The sequence below is a fragment of the Callithrix jacchus genome, chromosome 6 (genome assembly GCF_049354715.1).
Source record: "Callithrix jacchus isolate 240 chromosome 6, calJac240_pri, whole genome shotgun sequence".
Classification (NCBI taxonomy): Eukaryota; Metazoa; Chordata; class Mammalia; order Primates; family Cebidae; genus Callithrix; species Callithrix jacchus.
In genome coordinates this window covers 17483545-17506678 of record NC_133507.1, presented here as the reverse complement: position 1 = coordinate 17506678, position 23134 = coordinate 17483545, and the positions used below count along the sequence as shown (strand labels likewise).

The 23134-nt window shown below is 49.6% G+C and overlaps 1 protein-coding gene across 30 annotated transcripts in view; it reads left to right on the top strand.

Annotated features, from left to right (window-relative positions):
• Window positions 1-23134, top strand: part of NTRK3 (neurotrophic receptor tyrosine kinase 3) — a 397061-nt gene that overhangs the window by 8292 nt on the left and 365635 nt on the right. The window contains exon 1 of one of the 30 annotated variants that reach the window (XM_078376020.1): window positions 1-23134. This exon is cut by the window's left edge and continues 7414 nt beyond it; it is cut by the window's right edge and continues 27189 nt beyond it. The exons of the other annotated variants lie outside the window; for them this stretch is intronic. The gene's annotated coding sequence lies outside the window, so the exon portion shown is untranslated. 30 annotated transcript variants of the gene reach the window in all.

Below are 23134 nucleotides of genomic sequence, written 5' to 3'. Positions count from 1 at the left end.
AAATATTAAACTATATTGTGTGTGCTCTTTTGCATACTAGCGTATACATATAAATGGATACATGCACACACACATACGAATATATTACTATTATGATAAGTTAAAAATAAATGAGTTGATGTAAAAGCCTAGGAGAATCCTTTAGTTTACAACATTTCAGGGTGAGCATTACCCTGGCTGCAGTTGGAGGAGAAGGCAAATAGGATAATTACGGGTGTGGTGATGGCCAAACAGTGCGGCTGTCACTGTCCCAGCCAGGCCTCTCTGGCGGTTGGGGGAGGCTTTTGATCTCTCCTCCTGCCCTGTTCCCAACAGAGAGTTTCCCCCGAGGCCGTGTCAGCCACGCCCTCTTCCCAGGCCTCCTTGTCCATCCCATGATGTCCTGGCCTCTGAGATCAGGTCAGCCCACAGCAGAACAGGTGCCAGCTGGACTGGCTGAGATTCAAGAAGCTGGTGGCTGGGTCTCAGCCAGCTCCTGTCTGGGTTGAGCCATGGTCAGCAGGACTATGCCCCTGGTGCTCATGGCCAGCAAGAGCTTGGATGGGAGAGGAGAGGGCTGCGTGGCTTCTCCCAATTAGATCTTTGGGGTGCCAGGACCACCTCTGGGTTAAGAGCAGAAGGGGGGGGGTGTCTAAAGTGCTGGGCAGCTGGAGTTGGAAGCCGATGTTTAGAGCTTCTTTCTGAGTCCTTCCCTGATCCCCTCCACAATAAGCAGCCTTTGTCCCCCCGCAACCTGACCCCATCTCTCTACCTTCATTGCTCATGGAAGCTCCATCTCTCTCTCCATAGGGATGCGCTCTGAGCATGTGAGAGAGATGCAGTTTTCTTCCGTGAAACAGCTGAAATGGGTCGGGCAGGGTTTGGTGTAATTTCCACTTTCACTGCTTCTTGGCTGTATGAGCTTGCTTCATCATCGCTCAGCCACTGGCCTCAGTTTCCACTTCTGAGAGCTGAGGTCGTGGGACTCTCCATCTTGGCTTCCAGCAGGATCGTTGTCATTTTCAGACCTATGCAATGATGTATTCGCTGGGCTCTGTAAATTATTCGGTACCACTCTGGTTATTTCCTTTTCTAGACCACTGGGAAGATTTCTGAGTTAGGGAGAAGATTGAGACTTTGAGCCGTAAATTACTAGATCTGGATAAAGGGCTCAGAAAATTCTGGGGCCAAACATTGTTTTACAGAGAAAGAACTTAGGGCTCAAGAGAGGTGAGTTGATTTGGCCCAATCGCCCAGTGAATTCCTGGCACAAGGCAGCCCGGAACAAACGGCCCTGCCTCCCTAGCTGGTTTGGGTCTCCACCCCCTGTTGCTGTCTGTTCTGGGACTGAGGGGTTCAGCCTTTTACAAAGCGGACCGGAAACGAGCCTTTACAGTGCTACAGAGAAGGGGAGAGAGAACACGAGGGGAGCAATCTTAGCCTCGAAGTCCTAAACCCAGCGACCTGCGGCGGGAAACAGGCTGTGTGCGTGTGTCTGGGGGCGTCTTGGCCCAGGCACAAGTGTGTCTCTCTCGTGTTCCCTGCACATCTTGTCTGAGGTTTCTGTACACAGACCTTCAAGACTTTGGCTTCCCTCTGCGTCTACACTCCCAGTGGCCACCAGAGGGCAGTGCGGCGCGCGAGACGGTCCTGGGCCGGCGGCTTCTCACGGCGGGATCCGGGCGTGCGGCGCTAGCCTGGTGAGAAGTGCATTGTCAGCCCTGGCTTTCAGAGCCTTTCCTGAGCCAGGGCTGAGCAGGGAGGCCCCCACTCCTCTAGGAGGGGGCATCTCTCTGCCGCGGAGGCCCTGCTTCCATTGCATCTTTGCAGTCCCCGGATGTGAGACTCCTGGAGCTGGGCTTTCTGGCTCACGAGCCCCTGGCTTCCTGGGAAGGAGGTGGCTGGGACCGTGCCTTGGATGGAGGAAAGCGACCTGGTGTGCTCTCCTTCCCGCCTTCTCTCTGCAGCAGCAAGAGAGATTAGCAGCACATTTGCACAGAGGGTAATGGGGGTGAATGCATGGGAGGTAGCCCAGGAAGACCATAGGCTTAGGGGACAGAGAAGCTGACAGATAGTTTCCCTGTGAGGCCAGTATCATGGAGGAAGGCAGCTTTATTTTTATTTTTTATTTCTTTTTTTGAGATGGAGTCTCATGCTGTTGTCCAGGGTGATCTCGGCTCTCAAAAACTTCTGCCTCCCTGGTTCAAGCAATTCTCCTGTCTCAGCCTCCCGAGTAGCTGGGATTATAGGTGCATGTCACCACACCCAGCTAATTTTTTTTGTATTATTAGTAGAGACAGGTTTTCACCATGTTGGTCAGGCTGGTTTTGAACTCCTGATGTCGTGATCTGCCCACCTTGGCCTCCCAAATTGTTGGGATTACAGGTGTGAGCCACTGCGCCTGGCCTTGGGAAGTGAGCTTTATATATGCCCTCAGGCCATTTGATACCCTGGCCTAAACATGGGGCCATCTCTCCCCTCTCCCTGCCCCTCAACCTAAGCTTGGAAATGACCGGAGAACAAGTAGTGCTCAGAAAATAGCAGGCCCTGGCATTTACTAGAGATGAGAGCTTGGCGCCTTCTCTTAACCTCTCCACATCCTGTGTCTGCTTTCAGAGATGCCCATTTACAGGGATGAGTACAAAAGTGCCTTGCAAACCAGGATCATGGGCCCTGCCTGGACAGGCCGGTTTTGACAGTGCTGCTGTGAGTACCGTTGGCCCATCCGTCTGTCCCAGGCAGTCTTTATTTGAGCAGGTGCTGTCTTGTCCCATGCACAAATGAGCCTCCTCCTGCTAACAAGGTTATCAGCTTTAGAGACAGGGTTTGCTGCTTTTGGGGTGGGTGTGGAGCTTTTGGGTCTGGGGCCTGTGGCTCTTTCCTGAGAATATGCTCCCAGATCCCTGACCCGGGGCTCCAGGCAGGGTCCTCTCTGTTGTGATCAGTCTTCCCCACTTCCTTACTTCTGATAGTTTTTCAAGTTTAGTCCACTGAAGAGCAGGAAGGAAGCTGACATTATGGCCCTCCTAATGGGCAAGAGATCATTTGCATATACAATCCTACTTACTTATGGCAATGACTAAATGAAGCTTCAGATCATGACTCTGCCTCTTACCTGCTGGGACCCTGGGCTGGCTACTTAGCCTTGTTGATCCTCAGTTTTCTCATGTGAAAATAAAAAGAAGGCAGGATTATTGTAAGATTTCAATGAGCACGTGTGTGTGTGTGTGTGTGTGTGTGTGTGTGTGTGTAAAACTCTCTTCCCATTACTATACTCCAGAATCTCTTCCCCACAGGCATGTATACTTTTTATAGCCCTCATCTGTTCTTCCTGCATTCAGTCTCTCCTGCCTCCAGCTCATTCTCCACACCCTAAATAGATACATCTTCTAATCCAGGGTATTTGGTTAGACCAGTTCCTGTACCCTAAACTTTTCAGAGATTCCTTTGTCTGAGAGGTGGCTTGGTGTAGCGGGAAGAGTAGAGGCTTCTTTCAAAGAGTTTCAGTTTAAATCCCGGCTCTGCCCTGGTGTAGGCTTAGGCACATTACTTAACATTTCTGAGCCTCAGTTTCCTCATCTGAGAAATCTGGTTAGCTATACCCATCTGATAGAGTGGTGTGGGGGTTGAATGAGATTATGGTAGGTGCCTGGCATGTGATAGCTATGCAGAAGCCAAACTGGTGAGCGGTCCCCAGGAGTCCGTAAGAGGTGATGGGCAGCGACTCTTCCAGGTCCTTGTAGAGTGGGTTTAGAGGAACGTGGGTGAGGGAGCGAGCCTGTGGACAAAGCTGAGGGAGGCCACAGAAGGACTAGGATGGCGTATATTTGGACAAAGGTACAAAGTGGCTGAGGGACATGCCTGCCACAGGACAGGGAGATTGTTATGGCTCTGGCTGATAGGGGACTCTTTGGAATCCCAAATGTCGGAGTGTACTGGGCAAAGCCTTTCTGCAGCCTGGCTTCCCCACTCTGCAGCCCCAGAAATCTGGATGGCAGAAATCTCTATCCAGGGTCACTTAGTATCATCTATCCTCTTGCACATGTGGTTTTATTGCTATTCTTACCCTATGTAGCTTCCCGTTCACTAGCTGATTCCCTCTTGGCTATTGTAATCCAATGTTTGTCTGAAGAGGGGGCTTCAGGGCCATCCCTGGTAGAAAGAATTTAGAAATCCAATGGGAGAGGATGACCTAAAATCCCTCCAGTCCACCCACGAGAGCCCCCCACCCCATGGACATTCATCCCAGTTCCACGTTAAGCCACAAGAGGGCACTAGACCATGATTTCTGCAGGGAAGGGCTGTCGAGCCTGCCCTCTTGTGAGTTGCGCCTTTGATGAATTTCTTCCTGGGTGCCATCTTCTTTGGGGTCATGGCAAACCAGCTGGGTTCAGCCAGAGCCAACAGCACTGAGACTGATAGCTCAAAGGAGGTAAATTGTGTAGTAAAAAGGTCATGGAATTTGGCATCAATCTCAGGTTCCAATCCTTGCCCGCCTCCTTGCTTTTTTGTTGATGTTGTTGTTGTTTTTTAACTGGGAGGAAGTTATTTAATTTTTCTGGGCCTCATTTTCTCCACCTGCAAAGTAAGGTGTTATTGGGAGGTGTTGCTGTGGGACGATGCTGTGAGGATTGAAGGTGTGTGAGGGCAGCGTCTGGAACATGGTGGAACAACATCTGGAGCGTGGCTGGTCATCTGTCTCTTTCTGGGAGAAATATCAAGTTAGGTCACACCCCGGAGACACCTACGAGATGCCCTTGGCCTGCTGGAGTCATTTTACCCCCCACTGAACCCTCTATGGTTCCCATTCATGGGGGGCAGCAGTGACACCCAGTGGCTGGCATGGAGAACAACAAGTGTATTCTGAACTTCCAGGTGGTGTGGGGAGGATTGTCCCGGCCAGATGAGGTGGAGTCAGGGTTAGTGGATACTGGCTTCAGAGGTTTCCTTCGCACACTTTCTCCCCGTCAACTGCTAGGTGAAGACATTTTTCTGAGGGCATTCGTGTGATGATGGCTATTGGGGGCGTTTCTTGCTGGGGTCCACAGTATGAGGTCACAACTGAAGAAAACACATGGGTCACTAACTTGATTGTAACGAAACAATTCTGGCACCTACAAACCAGAACCTTTCTGGTGTTTTCCTGGGGTACCACTTTTTTTGAGATGCTTTAATACAATCCATCTGGTTGGCCTTAGCCAAGAGACTCCAGGTCTCTAAGCCTCAGTTTGTTTACCTGGGAAGTGTAGGGGTTGGTCTGGTTGAAAAAAGAAAAGGCTCTTGTAGCTTTAATTGGAGTGTCAGATGTGACTAAATACGTTCTGCTCAGTGTGTGTGTGTGTGTGTGTGTGTGTGTGTGTGTGTGGTATGGGGGATGGGATCAAGTGTGAAGCCAGGATGGGGGTTACTGCGACGCTTTGGGCTTTACAATAAAGGAAAGGAACTGGTGAAGGAACTCCAGCCTCCTCTCAGCATAGGGGTGGTTCTGAGGCTGGCTTGGGGTGTCCCTGGCTCTCATCCTTGCAGCCTCTTCATTTCTCCACCTGAGATCCAGGAGGAAGTGTTGGCAGACGGGCCAGGCTCAGGAAGTTATTTAATACCAGCTTTGCTCCAGATTGTGTTTCTGACTCCCTGCCACCTCTTAAGTGGCAGTCATTTTAACAAATGTGGCGATAAGACACAGAGAGGGAAATCACATAAGAAGTGGGGAGGGGGCAAGGGCGTGGAGGAGGGGTGTGGTTTATTCTCTTGGCAGAAACCTCATCTTCGAGGCACTCAAGAGCAAGAAAGAAATGGAAGAGGAGATCAGCTCAGAGTTCCTCAAAGCCCCTGGAAGGAAAAGGGTGGAAAGAAGGGCCTAATGTTCAGGGGCTGCAGCTGCAGCTCCTCCTCCTCCTCCGTGGGAGGGGCCTATGTCCTGTGGGGACTTCTGGCTCCCATGGCTGGGCAGGTGTTGGAGGGGCAGCCCCATATTCTGCTTTCCAAAGGACTGTCTTCCAAGTGTGTAACAGACAGCTAATGGAGGCCTGGCATTGGCGGCGTGTTCCACCCACGGTGGCTGCTGGGCTGCATCTGTACCTAGGCTGTGGGGTACCCAGGTGTCTGGCCGCCTGCCTTGCAGCTTGCCAAAGCCCATCCTAGCATCTGGACTGCTGGGGGAGAATGAGCAGATTAGCTAGCAGGGCCAGCCTGGCTCTTCCTTCTGCGGGACCCAGAGAGGAGGGGAGTCTGCCCCCTTTATCCTAGCACCTTGCACCAGCCCTGGCCAGGCCCATGCTGATCCCTGAGGCACAGCCTTGAGAAAACAAAAGACCGTGATACTGCTTTGTTCTTGGAGTTATAGTGGAATGGAGGGAGGCAGGTATTAGACGGGTGATCTACAGCTCAAAGGGTTATCTCAAGAGAAGCAGGGGCAGAATTTTAAAAAATGGATCTAACGTAAATTTTAATGAAAAATTTATATATATGAAAATGTGGCTCCCTAAGGTGGAGAGGGCACAATTTTTCTAAATGGAGTTTAAAAAATTCTAGGTTTACCTGCTCCCAGGTTTATTGAATGCTGGTAACAGTGCAGTGAGTCGTCAAGATTGTGCCCTGGCTGAGAAGTAGATTCACTGGCCTTGCTGTTGATCACCAAGGTCCCACGGAAAGGCAAGAGGGGCAAGTTCCATCTCTTCCCTTCTCCCTCTGCCTGTGTGAAATGAGGATTTGGGGCACGGGTAGTTTATTTGGAAGGTGACCCCAGGAAGCCTGGGAGGGAATGCGGCCGGCTGGGAGACAGGGAGCCATGAGACTGGGAGGGAGGAAAGCTAAGCGCCACTGTGTCCCTGAGCAGGCTGCTGAGTGCGCTTCCCAGGCGGCTGTTAATTCGTTTCTCTGTTTGTGTGTTTATCCAACATGGGTTTATTGGTGAGCCTCCGATGGGCCAGCTACATGATAGAGCTGGGAAAGCAGTGGAGAGCAGGGCCGCTGAGGCCTCTGTGTTCTAGGATGTGTGCAGCCGAGCAGCAGCTCTCTCCGTCTCCCTGTGCCTGGAAATTGACCTCTGGAGAGGGGAGGTGGGTCCCGTGTGCTGGGAGTGTGTGGTAGGTTCCATCAGTCCCCATGGCCATGTTCTTGGCAGAAAAGTTCATTGGGAGGTGCTGGGAAGGGGCAGCCTTTCTCCCCCCTGCTCTGGGTGGAGGTGAGCCTGGGTGGGGTGAGGTGCAGGTCAGATGGAGACTACCTCCATATGGTCCTGAGGGGTAGCCCCGCTTCCTGCTCCCAGCACCCAGCTGACACTCTGCCCAGCCAGCTACTGACCTGTCCCATGCATGCCCCCTGTCCCTGGATGAACCTGACCAGGGCCTACCCTCCCTCCTCCTTTCCAGCCCAGAGCAGCTCTCTGGGCTCTGGGGGACCAGACGTGGCAGGGGAGTGACTTCATGCCTCCCTGAATCGCATCTAGGGTTCATTTTCCAGGGTCATGTTCTGTCTCCCTGCAAATGATTGGTCACTCCTCCCTGGGCCCATCGCCCCCATCCTTGAGCTGCAGCCTGTGTCTCCTACACAGGTGACTGATGTCCCTGCCCTCCTCCTGTCCCACATTCAGGGCTGCTGTTGCCTGCAGGCTGGGCAGGCATACTCTGGCCTTGGGGTCCCACCCTGCTGCCCTTTATTCCCTCTATATTCTTACCTGCCCTGGGGGTCACTGGACAAAGAGGGTGGCACAGCTGGTGTCTCAGTCTGGACAGCTGACACTCTCTGGAGCCCCATGATGTGTCCTGTCTGGCATTAGCTTGTTAATGCTTCTGTTGCCTCACTGTGCAGTGAGCTCCTGAAGGCTGGCATTGAGGCTCACTCAGCTCTGTCCCCAAGAGCCCCCACCTTGTTGGTGTTCAGTAAAGACTGGAACAGGCTCGTTTCCTGCACCAGAATGTCCCCCAGACCCACAGCGGCCCTCCCAGCCTGATGAGGGTGTACACGCCTCCGTCCAGAATGCTGGGCATGCCGTTCTCACTGCTTTGCACACCTCTGTGGGCCTTGGGCTTTGCCCTGAACAGGGCAGCCTGTTGAAGGAATTTTCTAGAGAAACCTGAGCTCATCTTGGTGACAGCAAATGCTGTGTGATGACGGCTTGGGGGATCCTTTAAGGGATCTTTTAACCCCCTTCCATTCTCATCACAGGGACAAGGCAGTCCCACAATCATCCTCACTTTATAGGGGAGAAAACTGAGGCACAGGGTGGCTAAGTAGTTTGCCGCTTGCCCTAGGTGATTCAGCTAGGAAGTGGCAGAGCTGAGATTTGTCTGCTCCAGAGCCAGGTTGGCAGCCCTGTATTACAGACCCGCTTCCGTTTCCTGCCAGCCCCAGCCTCCTCCATGGTAAGCGGGCCCACAGGACACACGCTGTGCTGTTCTGGATTTTGACTCTGGTAGTGGTGGGGGGGTGGGCAGAAGGAGCCCTCAGGACCCAGTGGAGTTTGAGATCCTTGAGATTCATAGATGGAATTTTTGGCCACATCCTCACAGAAGAGTCCCCTGAGTCACGGCAGGAGTGAGCTGGCCTCTGTGTCCCGTCACTGCAACCAGGTTATCAGTGAGTCGGGGCCAGGGGTTGTCATCTCTAAGGTCTCAGTTTTCTTGTATTTAAAATCGGGGAGCTGAACTATGTGATCTTAGAGATTTCCTTCCGGCTCTGACTTGTGATGTTTCTATGGCGGTGGTTGGGGACGGGGTGAGAAGGCAGGGGAGCCCTACAGCTGCAGCAGCCCTAGGTTTCTCTGGGGCAATCCTGTGGGATAGGGAGTGGCGCTGTGCCCCTGCACACAGGTGCGTGGGAGCCTTGTTCCTGCATGTGTGTGTGTGAGTGTGTCTGTGTATGTGTGTGAGTGTGTGTGTGTATCTGCGTGTTCTAGAGACCAGACCCTAGTGGTTCCTAAGCTTTGGCGTGCACACACATCACCAAGGGCTGTTAAAACAGACTGCTGGGCCCCACCCCAGAGTTTCTGATTCTGAAGATCGGCTGTCGGGCCTGGGAATTCGCATCAAGTCCAGGACCACAGTCTGAGAGTGACTGTTGCTATTGATGCCTTTCACACTGCACTCCCTGGAGTGAGATCAGAGGCGGGTGGTATTCTGCGTAACATTTTTATGAATAAGACTTCTTAGACAGCAAAAAGCTAGCATCCTTCCATTCTTGAAGAATACCAGCCCACTCCCAAGCACATTGTGCCAGGACTTGTCCTAGTGCTGGGTTGTCTGTTTCTCCCTCCCCTCTTCTCTCTGCACCCCGGATGTGGTGACTGCCTCTCTCCTGACCTTGGCCTCATACTCACGTTTCCTACAGGGCTGGGCTTGACCTGAGCCTGCCCTGACTTATGTGATCCAATCTGTAGTTAAGAGATGAAAGCACACTTATGTGTTACAGAATGCCCTTCCAGACTCAAGTGGATTTATAAAAATGATCTGGGAGGTAGAGTAAGTCATTCTGTAACTGTACCTCAAGAACCTTACTTGGCTCCTACTTGCCCCCAAGGTGCAGTTGAGACTTCTCTCTCTGGCATTCAGAGCCATTCAGGTTCAGGCTGCAGTGCGTCTTTGGAGTCCTGCCTCCTTTTCTCCCCCATGGGAATCCTCTGCTCCAGCAAGCTGATCTGCTGTTCATTCCTCAAACATTCTCAGCACCGTTCACTCTCATGATCAGACCGCTTCCCTGCCTGGGGGCTTCTGTCCTCCAGTTTGCTCACTGGGCCCTCCCTGTCACTCCAGTCCCACCTTTGAGAGGTTCTTTGTTGCCCAGACCTATGTTTGTTTGTTTTTGAGATGGAATTTTGCTCTTATTACCCAGGCCGGAGTGTAATGACGCTATCTCGGCTCACTGCAACCTCCACCTCCCGGTTCAAGCAGTTCTCCTGCCTCAGCCTCCTGAGTAGCTGGGATGACAGGTGCGCACCACCACACCTGGCTAATTTTTGTATTTTTAGTAGAGATGGGGCTTCACTATGTTGGCCAGGCTGGTCTCGAACTCCTCACCCGTGTTTATGGATTATTCTATCTATCCACTCCCTGGAGCTGATAGTGCTAGCAGCTGGTGGGAGTTAAGCACTGTGCTCAGACCTGGCAGTATACACAGTTGCTCATTTACTGCGCACAGCCACTATCTGCGCGGAGCACTGCTCTTATTTGACAGATGAGGAAACGGAGGCTGAAAGACGCAAAAACTTGTCTAAGGCCACAGCAGCAAATGACAGTGAGGACGCCAGCTCAGGCTGACTCCAGAACCTGTGTTCCCACATTGATTGCAAAAGTGTGTGCAAGAGCAAAACAACTGAAAACAAGCTGAAATGTCATCAGGAAGCATTTGAATCAAGGGCTGACTCACGGCACAGAGATATGATGGATTCCGGTGCGGCAGTTACAGTGAAAACCTCTGTGTAGCAACATGGTTATACTGAAAACATAATGCCAGTGACAAATGTAAGTTGGAGAGTGACATACCATATATACACGTTAAACATCACAATGACCGATATAATACATTGTTTATAGACAGGAAGATAAAATCATGGGCTGAATACAAACCAATTTCATAACAATCTTGGCCTCTAGGGAGAGAGGGAGAGAGGAAAAGAAGGGTATGTACAGGGCTCTTAACTTTACCTGTAATGTTTGTGTTCTCTCTGTAAAGACCTTAGCATTTGACAAGATGGTAATATGCATTAATTCCAGGTGATAGGTAGATAAAATCTTTAATAGATAATCCTTTGTTTTTCTTTATTATAATGAAACTTTAGAAGCCCTAAGCAATGAAAAGATGATTATATTCACTAAATGTATAATTTGAAATAAAAACATTATTAAAATCCTCACATTTCTGGGCTGCCATAAGAAGGTCCCACAGACTGGGTGGCTTAAACAGCATACATTTGTTTTTATGGTTCCAGAGGCTGGACGTCCAAGATGCAGGTGTCGGCAGGGCTCGTTTCTTCTGAGGCCTCCCTCCTCGGCTTGCAGACGTTCACCTTCTCACTGTATCTTTACATGGTCTTCTCTCTCTGTGTGTCTGTGTCCTAATCTCTTCTTAGAAGGACAGCAGTCATTTTGAATTAGGGCCAACCTAATGACCTCATTTTAACTTAATCACATCTTTTTTTTTTTTTTTTTTTTTTTTGACACGGAGTTTCGCTGTTGTTACCCAGACTGGAGTGCAATGGCACGATCTCGGCTCATCGCAACCTCCGCCTCCTGGGTTCAAGCAATTCTCCTGCCTCAGCCTCCTGAGTAGCTGGGACTACAGGCGTGTACCACCATGCCCAGCTAATTTCTGTATTTTTAGTAGAGACGGGATTTCACCTTGTTGACCAGGAGGGTCTCGATCTCTTGACCTCCTGATCCACCTGCCTTGGCCTCCCAAAGTGCTGGGATTACAGGCGTGAGCCACCGCGCCCAACCCATAGCCATATTTTCTGACCCATGTTTTGGGAAGTCCTTTCTTATACCACTAACCCAAATCCCAAGCTGAAGGTCCCAGCCCGTTATCATTGCATGGCGGGTGGAGGGATGCCTAACGCAATTAGTCTGATGCTCACTGGTAGCTGTTGAGATGATATTAATTAATTGATAATAGAGCTAGAAATTGCGCACTTCATGTGAGTTGTTTTGCTTATTTACACCCAAGATCTAGATTTAAAACACAAAACTGTCCTGTGAACCTTCTTCTCAGACTTCACGCTTGTTTGCACGTATCCTTCCCTTTATCCACCTCTATTTCATCTAAGAATGTGCAGCTCCTCCCACAGGGCTCTCTCGCTTATATGACCAAAGCAGCAGCAACTTCGGGCATTCGCAGCAAGACACACCAGAAGAAAATGAGAGAAAATGAGAAGAAAATGAGGTCAGGAGATCGAGATTATCCTGGCCGACATGATGAAACCCTGTCTCTACTAAAATACAAAAGAAAAAAAAATTAGCTGGGCATGATGGCATGCATCTATGGTCCCAGCTACTCAGGAGGCTGAGGCAGGGGAGTCACTTAAAACCAGGAGGCAGAGGTTGCGGTGAGCTGAGATGGCGCCACTGCACTCCGTCCTGGTGACAGAGCAAGACTCTGTTTAAAAAAAAAAGGCTTTGAGACATGTAAATACATGGGATTTCTCTCATCCCATTATTTTATTATTAAAATCCTCAAACATACAGAAAAGTTGAAAATTTGGCAGTGAATACTCATAAAACTATGCCCTAGACTCTGCAAAGAATATTGTCCTCCATCACATCCTCTATCCATCTGTCCAGCCCTTTGTCCACTTCGTAACCCGGCCTATTTTTCTGATGGATTTTGGAGTAAATTTTGGATGTTAATATGCTCCCTCTAAGTACTTGAGCATGTATAGCATAAAATTAGAGTTGGATGTTTTCTCATTTTTTTGTGCTAATATTTATATTTAATGAAATGCATCACTCTTAAGTGTACGTTCTCTGAGTTTTGACAGATGCATGCGTCTGTGGAACCCAAATCCAGTGAGAGGCAGAACATTACCATCCCCCAGAAAGTTCCCCATGCACTTCCCAGTCAGCATCTGCTGTTGCCTCCACAGGGACAGTCACTGTTTGGGGTTTCTTTTTTTTGTTGTTATTTACTTTTGAAAGTAGCATTTATTTTCTTTTATGCAGTAGCTTTCAGAGTACAAGTGGTTTTTGGTTTCATGGGTGAATTTAGGGAGATGAGCACCCTTCACCTGAGTGGTGTACACTGTACCCAATGTGAAGGTTTTTATTCCTTCCTTCCTCCCTTCCATCCTTCCTCTTCTAAGTCTCCAGTGTCCATTATATCGCTCTATGTGTCTTTGCATCTTTGTAGCCTATCTCCTGTGTTGGTATCTTTCTTCTCTTTTCTTAAATTTTTTTTTTTTAAATAATAGAGGCTGGAGTCTCACCTTGTTGCTCAGGCTGGTCTCGAACTCCTGGCTTTAAGTGATCCTCCTGACTGAGCCTCCCAAAATGCTGGATTTACAGGGACGAGCCACAGTGCTCAGCCTGTTCCGGGCTTTTTCAACAATAGATGACTTTTTCTTCTTCAACTTCATAGAAATGGAATCATAGAATATCTATTTGTCAGAAATGTTTGGGAGATTCATCTACATTGATACAGATGTCAGTATTTGGTTCTTTTTGTTGCTAAGTGGTGTTGCATTGTATGGGTAACCTGAGTTTCTCCGTTCTCTTGTTTTCGGATCTGTAGGTTCTTTGGGAACATTATGGATAAATCTGCTATGAACATTCTTGTACAAGCCTTTTTGTGAACATATGCTTTCATTTCTCTTGGGTCATTCCCCAGGAGTGAAATTTCTGGGAGGTTTGATAAATTTATGTTTAACTTTATAAGATACTGCCTGACCTTTTTCCGAAGTGGTTGTAACAGTTTACACACTAGGACTGTTTTTGATTAATCTGGGTTAGGAGAGACACATTTATATGACTCATCGAAACAGGACCTTGTATCTTTGTCTTACAGAGGAAGAAATTGAGGGGCAGAGGGGTGGTGTCACTTGTTCAGGATCACCCAACTGGTAAATGGCAGAGCTGGGATCCTGTTGGATACAAAGCCCTGGGGGGTTTCCTGTTGTGGTGCACAGCTTCTTGCTGCTTTTTGCAGAGGAGTGAAGCAGGCAGAAAAAGCAGATGACTAACTTCTCAAGGGCTCCTGCTTGTGTCCTCAGCCCAAGGACATCCCCCAAGGGTCCTCTCAGAACTCCCTTCTGTCTGACACTGGGACACTGTGGAAGCCAGGGCCGGTGCCATTTGGTGTTCTTTGGCAGGGTTGGGGCCCTGGGTCTCCGGCCTGCGGCTGAGTTGTTTCATTGGGGTTCTCCATCCACCCCAGTTGTACTGCCCCTCCCAGGGGCTCAGGCTGAGTCTCATGTGCCAGGGATAGATGAATGCCACTCGAAGAGGGCTTGGTCCCACCAGAAAGGCAACTCCCCTGGGCTTGTGTCTCTTTCCTACAGCGGTTTAGCTGCAGGTCCTGGTTGCTGAGTGCTCAGATGTGGGGTCTGAAAATGTAGAGACCATTGAGTGTCCACTGGCCCCTTCCTTGGTCTGCTGCAGGGTGCTGAGTGCAGAGGCCAGTGGCCAGCCCAGCCTACAAGACACACGTTTCTGGCCTGCGACCTTACAATTCAGTGGGTAGAGGCTGTCAGTTGATATGTAAGCAAATAAAGCAGTATGATCATGTCAGGAGTAAGAGGTCCCGTGAAGGGACTCAACAGAGTGCTCTGTTACGAGGTGTGATGGGGAGGTCAGAAGGCTTCCTTGGTGTAAGGGTAGGGCAGCTGGGCTCTTGGAGAAAGAGACTGTCCAGCTCCCGTCTGTCAGTAAGAGAGAGTCAGAGCTTCATGAGAACCGGAGCCAGAAGCTTCCAGGCCCAGGGCAACACCAGTGCAGTGCCTCTCAGGTTGGAAGGGGCTAGAATTGTGTTGGGGGCTGGACAGGAGTCCCTGGGTGCTAGGTGCACTGGTGGCCGTGGGAGGTTGGAGAGGTCTGCAGGGACTAGACCTTGCAGGCCATGGGAAGGGGTTAGATTTTAATCCTAGCAAAATAGAAAGTCCCAGAGGGTTTTTCCTTTTAAACAGGAGATGATTTGACTTAAAGCTTGAAGAGATGGATACAACAGATGTATTGGAGAAAGAAGCACTAGGGTGTATGGGTCTCTCTGAGGGGGTACTTAATTCAGGCTGGGCATGCAGAGAAGCTTCCCAGAGGAAGGGCAACCAAGCTGGAACTGGAGGGACAAGCTGGCATTAGTCACATGGAGACAGCAGAGGTGACAGAGGGCTAGTCCAGAGCGGGGAGGAACGTGAGGACAGCCCTTTCAGCAATGGAGTCTTTGAGAAGGCAAAGGAAGTTCATTCTGGCTGGGGAAGTTGAGAGGAGACAGACCGTGCCAGGCGCAAGGGATATGGACTTCATATAGGGATGGCTGGGGTTTGGTCCTGCTTACCTTTGTCCTTCCAGTGTTTAGCATATGCCTGTCTATGTAAATGCAGGGCTGATACATGCATGAATCAATGAATGAATGAAGGAGAATGAATACATGAAAGAAGAAAGCTCGCTCTGGAGATGTGTAGGCTAGGGGGACTTTTTGAAGGTCCGAGGGGCTGAGGGACAGCCTTGGGTCCTAAGGGGGACCCAGGCCGGCTGACCTGGCATAGGACGGTGACTGTGGACCTCCTTTGCCATGAGAAGAAGGCCTGGTCCGTCTCGAAAGGCATCGAGATGCATGGTAGCAGAAAGGGCCTCGGCTCAGGAATGCCACTTGCTAAAATATATTTGTTTATTCAGAGATTTAATTAACATGTTTAAATATTAAAGAGTAAACAACGCGTGTCTAGTGGGACTCCACATTTACCAACAGTTCTGACTTGTTTAATGATTTGTTTTCACAGCCCCGAGAGTCATGTTTCTGGCTTTGTTCTAGGAAGGCCAGGGGGAGTAGAGATTCTCTTGGACAAGGCAGGGAGTGGGGGAGAGCAGGATGTCAGGGGAGGAGGAGCAAGGTGTACGGAGGAAGGGGACAGGGAAGGAAGGGAGGATAAGGAGGACTAGGAGGAGAGGGAGGAGAGGAGAGCAGTTTTCTGAAGAGGTGGAGCTCTCCAGGCAAAAGAAGCAATGACACTGTATTTGGTTTTTGCAAAAGGAGGAGGGTCTTGGAGTTTCAGGACAGTGGGCCAAGGCTGCAATGTAAGGGGGCCTGCGGCAACTAGGAAGTCCCAAGGGTAGTCTCTGCAGCTGGGGGATTAGAGGGTCTTAGGGTGTGCTCTTTCGAGGATGCTAACTGTGGTTTCAGTGTGCTAACTTTTGTAACCACTTCTCACAATGCCTAAAGACCCTGCAGGCTGCATGGGAGCAGCCCATTCCCTTGCCTTCACAGGGAGGGAAGGATATGGACAGATAATAAGACCCCCAGCCACCACTGCAGGTGGAACTGTGTGAAGCTAGAGGTGTTTCACAAGCGTTCTGCATTATAATATCTCTGCAACTGAAGTCCTGGATGCTGAGAGATTACACTGGGGGGGTTATTTATTGGCAGTGTGCTCTTTGGTTTTAATTTTTTCTTTTTGCTTATTCAGGCTTTAGCTCCAGAGGAAAATAGCCTGGGGTGGCTCCGAAATAGATTCTCTCTGCCCCATTAACTTATTCAGTGAGTTTAATGGTCCCTTTTCCTCTCAGCCTTGAAGCCATCATTAAAAGGCAGAGATTTATAAAAACGAAGACACTGATCTTTAGTCAAACTTTCACTCTGGGCTGGGGGAGGGTCGGGGTGGGGGCGCCCCCTCAGTCCCACTGCTATGAGTGGGCCCAAGTCCCTCAAGACAGGGGCTGTGGGCTGGGGGCTGGGTTCCTGGGTGTGTGGGGGTAGTGACATCCCTCCGCAAAAACTCTTTAGAGTTGAGTGATGCCAGCTTCTCCCAGCTCTCATAGGACAGGAGTGTCATGGGTGTCACTGAAGGCCCGGTGGCTGAGTTTTCTGGGGTCCTCAGTAGGCTTCTGGGGCCTTTTCTTGGTACATCCCATTGCTCCACTCCTGGCCACTCATTGCCTGCTTAGGTTCCGTTTACTGCAAATCAACTCCTCGGAAGTCACTTCATGGAGGGATTAACTTGTCAGATTTGCCAGCCAAGTGTCTAGTGGACCAAATGCTCAAATGACCAATAAGCAAATGGCCAAAAGAAAAACAGCCACATTTACCAAAACTTTGATTTAAGGAATATAATCATTGAATCAAGCCAAGTTAAGCCAGTCTAATCCAGGGCTGTTCAATTCAGTGCAATCCAATTCAATCCACTTCACTTCCTCCATTGTTTGAGCATCTGTGCTGTGCATAGCCAGAAATTGCAGAGGGTACAGCAGAGGAATAAACCATGGCTGGGAGCAGATTAGACAAGTGCACTTGTTCTGCAAAAGAAGGTGGATGCGACAAGTGAGGTGGCCATAGAAGGGGATGCAGTGGGGTGAGCTGGGGTGGGTTTCCGGAAAACTTTGAGGATGGAAGCAATATAGGGGAGTCCCTGGCTGCACAGGTAGGATCTGGATGGGGAGGGAGGTGAGGCAGGACATTTCAGGCAGAAGGTGCAGCACACAACCAGAGTGTCCAGTGGGGTGGGGGAAGTGCTAGGTCCCCCATTGACTGGAAAGTAGGGAGCATGGAGGGGCCATGAGAGGCCACAGATGAGCTGTGGGACTCACCTGGGGAGGGTCTTGAATGTTGGGCTGAGGCATCTGTACCTCATCCAGTTAGTGACTAAGTTGTTGAAGGTATAGGAAGACAATCTTAAAGTTCAAGTGGCTTGAAAAATGTATCTTTGTTGATGGAAACTTGAAAGCAGTGAAAAGTAGAAGCTAGAGTAACAAATTGCTCATAGTTCCAGCATCCAGGAAAAATCCCCCGAACTCCGTTGGATTTCCTTTCAGTCTGAGAGTAGGGTTGATTCTGTAGTACGGTTGGTACTAAAGTCACGAGGCCGAAAGAGATCTCTGGAAACTCTAAACCGCCCATGAGTGGACCCGAGTGTGTTCACTGTGAAGAACACAGGAATGCGGCCAGGTGGGGTCCGGTGGATTCAGCACCTTCCCTCACACTGGTGCCGATGGATGCTCCCATGAAGTGAAATGGAGGCAGAAGCATCAGCATTTGAAACCTGGTTATTTCTCTTCTCATTTTACCTGGGTATGTAGAGCTAAATTTGCATAGACTCAATGTGTAGACTAAAGGAGACCGCTGCATTTGTGTGTGTGTGTGTGTGTGTGTGTGTGTGTGTGTGTATTTGTGTATTTACATATACTTGAGCAATTGTTTTTAATCTTTGTTTCAAGAAAGGATCTGAAAGTGACTCAGATTGAGGAAGAGAAGCAGATAGTGGAGAAAGAAGACAGGAGGCAATTTCAATGGCTCTGAATGGGTGATGTGTGGGAGGTGAGGGGAACAGAGTGGAAACATCTTTCAAAGCCTCTTCAAAAATTTTCAACAGTGCTGATTACATGTGTCCAGTGTGAGAGATGGAGATGTTAAGAAGGATTAAAATGCCCAGAACTTGGGTGAGAAGGGGAACAGTGCTGCCTTTGGCAGGAATTGGTTAGGGGGAGAGGTCTGTGACGTCTGTTTGGAACACATTGAGGTGATGGTGCTTATGAGAGATGAATAGCATGCAGGTTAGAAATGGTCTGGAGCAAGACATCCTCCTCTAATCAGCAGACCTATCTTGGTTAAGTTTATCAACACAAGGTAACAGCAAGAATAGCTTGTCAAAGAAGCTGGGGTCAAGACTTGGCCATATTCTGAGAGCCCACTTAGCCATGGCCACCAGTCAGTTTTCTCCACGGTGTCCACTGACTGGCATGTCTTCAGGAAATGGGCTTCCTCTTGTGAGAGCTTTGTTCATACTGGCTCAGAAAACATTTTAACTTTGTCTTTATTGTCAAGATCATTTTGTCTTTTATGCTTTTTCTCCCCAACCCCACTCTTCTCACCAGTTCTGTAGGTAGGATCACGCCTCTGTATCCGAGAACAGATATACTACACGCTAATAGGAGAAGGCCAGATGTTGGCTTTCTGATAGACCAGGAAGAAGATTGGTTGGTATATGATTATTATGAATAGTGGGGAAAAATTAAAATGATGAAAATTAAAATTGATGGCTTTTCAAAATAACTTTTTATTCCTCTTTGAGGAAAGCTGGCCAAATTTTTTTTGTTCCATTTTATAGAGAAGGCAAATGACTTATTTAAGATCTGCCTGCCTGTTAAGGGGCAAACAGGGCCCTTCCTGCCATAGCCAGCCTTCCACGATCATGATGTCTGATTCCAAAGTGAGAACATGTGCTCTGCAGAGGTGAGCATGCTTGTGGGAACAGCAGGTTTCCATACATGAACTTTGAGCCATCCTAGAAAATTCAGGCATCCTCTTATCCTGGCAGATGCAGTACTTATAATTATGATCATGACCGACAACAATAGGAAGAGCATCCCCCAAATTGGGTATTACGTGCTGAGCACTCCTCATTCAGGGACTTTAATTTAATTACGACTGAACAAGGTAGGTATTATTCCCACTTTTTAGATGAGGAAACTGAGGCAATGAGAACTCAGGTCACATGGCCAAATTCATCCAGCTAGCAACACTAAGTAGATTGGAGCCCAGAGCAACCGCTCCCACCCCTGTAAGTTACAGAAGGCAGTCTAGGCTTTCTCTGGACTATTTGTCCAGCCTACATCTGGTGGTGGTGCTACCAGTTCTGTACAATGGCTGCTTTATGACTTGGTTAGATTTTCCAAGCTGGAACAAATGCTCCTGATGTCAGTTCAGTGAGAAATTCTGCTCCATGCTCCCTGGGCTACATTGATCCATTCATGTTGTATGAAATAACCATATGGGGAACTAGGTAAAACATATGTACCATTGATCGCTTTATTTCACGTGAGTGGGAGGTGGGAGTGAGCAAGTGCCCATGAGTAGGTGAGGGAGGCTGCACCCGACTATATGCAGAGAGTGGCCAGGGCAGAGCCTCAGGGATGCTGGTCCCCTGAGGACATCACCTGTCACATCCAGATCTCACTCTGTCAAGAGTTAATTGGCAGGCTCTTCTGAGGATGCCTTCCGGTGACAGACTGTGTTAGTTGCAGACCAAGGTATCCTCTTTTGGATGGGAGCGACTAAGGCATCCATCTTGAGGATGATGTAGTCCTTCCTCACATCTCTGAAGGCTCATGGGAGCGACTAAGGCATCCATCTTGAGGATGATGTAGTCCTTCCTCACATCTCTGAAGGCTCATATGAAGGATTTACTAAAGTGCATGGTCTTTCCACTCATTGAGTCACTCAACAAGCATTGGGGTATAACATGGAGATGCAGATTGGAAAGATACTGAGTGTAACGGTCAGGCAGATTTGATCCCACTTCTCCTGCTCAAGGACTCTAGGATGTTGGATAAGTCATGTAACCTCTTCAAGCTTCAGTTCCTCCTGGAAAAACACCCCTCATCCCACAGGGTGGTGGTTAGAGTTGAATGACATTATGTATGTAATCAAACAGGCTTGCATTTGGCTGCAAGTAACTGAAAACTGGCTTAGTGGCTTAAACATACAGGGGTTAATTTTTCTGATGAAAATTAGACAATGGGAGATTGACTGGTGTTGGTCCAGTGCTCAGTTGTGTCAAAGGTGGAGTCTCTCCCGTTCTCTTGGCCTTTATTTCATGGTAGCAAGGTGGCTGCAGCCAAAATGTCCTGTTGAGGGGCAGATAGGAACAGGGAGGGGTAAGGAGTGACCTATCAGCAAAGGAAGAGCTCCCAGAGGTCTTCCCACAATGCTCCCATCCTTAGACTTCTGCATATGGCTCAGGCTTCAAACCTGGCCATCTCTTCCTGCCAGGGAGGCTGAGCAGATGAACACGTGGCTTTCAATCTCTATGGCAAGATGAGGTGAAGTGGGTGGAAGCTGGAGGAGCTTATAGGGGTGCTGCCATATCTAGAGAGCTTGTTGGCTTGCAGACATCCAGTTCCCCTCTCTCACTGTGTGCAACTTTGCGGAAGTTACTTTGAGGATCACAGTGATGACCCCCATAGACAAATATAATACAGGGGAGGAGGTGAAGAGTGCTGAGGTCATGTGCTGTGAGCTTTCCTGGAGGAGGGTCTGTTTCTGCCCAGGGGAATCAGGAAGGCTGTGGCAGGATCTGAGTGGTGGGTCACCACTGACCAAAAGGAAGCGGCTGGGAAGGGGCAGCAATTGCCACAGCTCCAGAGGCTCTGAGTGCAGGTATAGACCTGTCCTTTATGCATTAGGGGGTAGTATGGGGGTAAGTGGACTGATAGGATGAGACTCATGTTTCAGGAAGACTGAGCTATAGCTGCCAGCCGTGGATTGGAAATAGCAGACACCCAGGGTGGGGAGACCCATTGGGAGGTGCAGAATCTTCTCCAGATAGAGGGGTGAAATCAGATATAGGAAGAGGGGATGGGGGAGAGAAATGGCAAGGTCAGAGTGGCAGGATTTGGGCTGAGGGGGCATGCATGTATTCTGAGCACTGGGATTTCCAGTGGGGAGCCCAGGAGAGAGGGGACTGATATGCCCACAGGTAGAGGAAGGTCAGCAGGGCGTGGATATGAGGAAAAGCATGAATCTGGGTTCACACATTGGGTTCAGATTTGGCCTGGAAAACCAGAGGCAGCTGTCAGCCAGTGGTTAGAGTTTCTGGGCTGGCCTTGGGCATAAAAACCAGGCCTGCAGGTTTGTGAATTATGTGTCTAGAGGTGAAGGCCAGAGCTAAGGATGTGAGTGAACATGAAGAATGGAAGAGGGCCAAGGTGAAAACTCTGTTTCCATCTGGATATGGGAGTAATGGGACAGGAGCTGCTGGAGTGAGCTAACATGGGCAATGCCTGGTGATGCTGCTAGGGGCATGCAGCTTCTAGTGGGAGGGAAGTGGTCAGTGACCTCAAACCCAGAACTGAGGAGGGTAAAGGGGAAGGGAGGAATGGGCCATGAGTGTCCCTCTGAGCGTTTGGTTACCAGGTGTGTTAATATGCTGCTGCTGCTTCTGTAATGAAGTCCCACAGACTGAGTGGCTTAAACAGCAGAAGTGCATTTCTCACCATTCTAGAGGCTGGAAGTCCAAGGTCAAGGTGCCAGCAGGATTGGGTTCCTCCAGCACCTCTCTCCTTGGCTTGCAGATGGCAGCTTTCTTGCTGCCCCTTCACGTGGTCGTCATTCTGCATGCACCTGCCCAGGTGTCTTTCTTTTCTCCTGTCCAAATTTCCTCTTATAAGGACTCAGTCAAGTCACATTGGATTAGGGCCAACCCTAATGACCTTATTTTATGTTAATTACCTCTTTAAAGGTTCTGTCTTCAAATACAGTCACACACAAAGGCTTTAGGGGCTAGGACTTCGATGTATGAATTTCATGCTGGGGGCGGGTGGGGGTGGGGGCTGGGAATCAGCCCCTAACACCAAGGAAGGGCTGGTGATAGGTTGGTGGTAAATGCAGCTTTTTAAGGGTAATGAGGGCAGAAGGAAGAAGCCAGTGGATAGGAGAGCCTGAAGGAGCAGGAGAGACTGGGCCGGGAGGATGCAGGGCATGGACAGTTTGGGGGAGAGAGTAAGAGGTGCAAACTGAAGCTGGGACATCCTGGAAGGCTGGGGCACCATTGTTCATCTCTGTCCACAGAGCTTCACTTTCTGCTGAGTTTTGAATAAATAAAAGCATCCTCTATCTCTGCAAAAGGAGGGGAAGTGGAAGAGGTGAATGTGCAGATGCATTCATAAAGTGGAAAGAAGTTGAGAGCTCAGGTTAGATGTTCTAGATTTTCTCAGTGAGATACTTAACCTCTCTGAGCCTCAGTTTCCTCCTCTGTAAAATGGGGATAGCACCCCTCCTTCTTGGGGTGATTGAGAGGATCGAGTAAGATAATTTCTGCCAACACTTGGCCTGGTAAAACACTGCTTGATACATGCTAAGGGCTCTCTACAAGTTGAGTATGATGATTGTTGTTACTTTTACTAATTATGGAATAGGACGTAAGATCATGTGAGTGTGGGCCCAGGGGCAGGGGTTGGGGGTTGAGGGAGATTTGTATCAAGGGCCACACAGCCCAGAGATAGCTCAGTGCCCCCCCTCGGGTATGCCAGGACACAGGATGGCAGGGGCCTGAGGACAAGGAGAGGGGACTTCTGAGGCTGAACTTCCCTGGCGTCTGGAACAATTGCATCTGATACTTCAGAAGCCAGACTGTTCTCCAGGAAGTGAGTGTTGGGACTGGAGACCCACCCTGCTGTGTGTCATCTGACTGCCCTTCAGTGCGCGGCCTTCCCAGCAGCTCAGGACTGCCTTGTGGACTGCTGGTCGTCTGTTTCTTATCCACTCACACCACCCAATCGGCCGTTCCTGGGATCTACCCTGAGGGATGCTCTGGTGGCTGCAGCCTCTGGGGTGGAGGAGAGGACATGTGCTGAGGGCATGGGGGGCAGGGATGAAGGGAGAGGAACCCATGGAAGGGGTCTTCCTGGGGCAATCGGCAGGTGCTGCTCTGGACGTAGGACTCTTGGTCCCAGAGCCGGGGACGTAGAGATGGTCTGACTCACTCCTTGCATTCTATGGATGAGGAAATTGAGGCTGGAAAGGA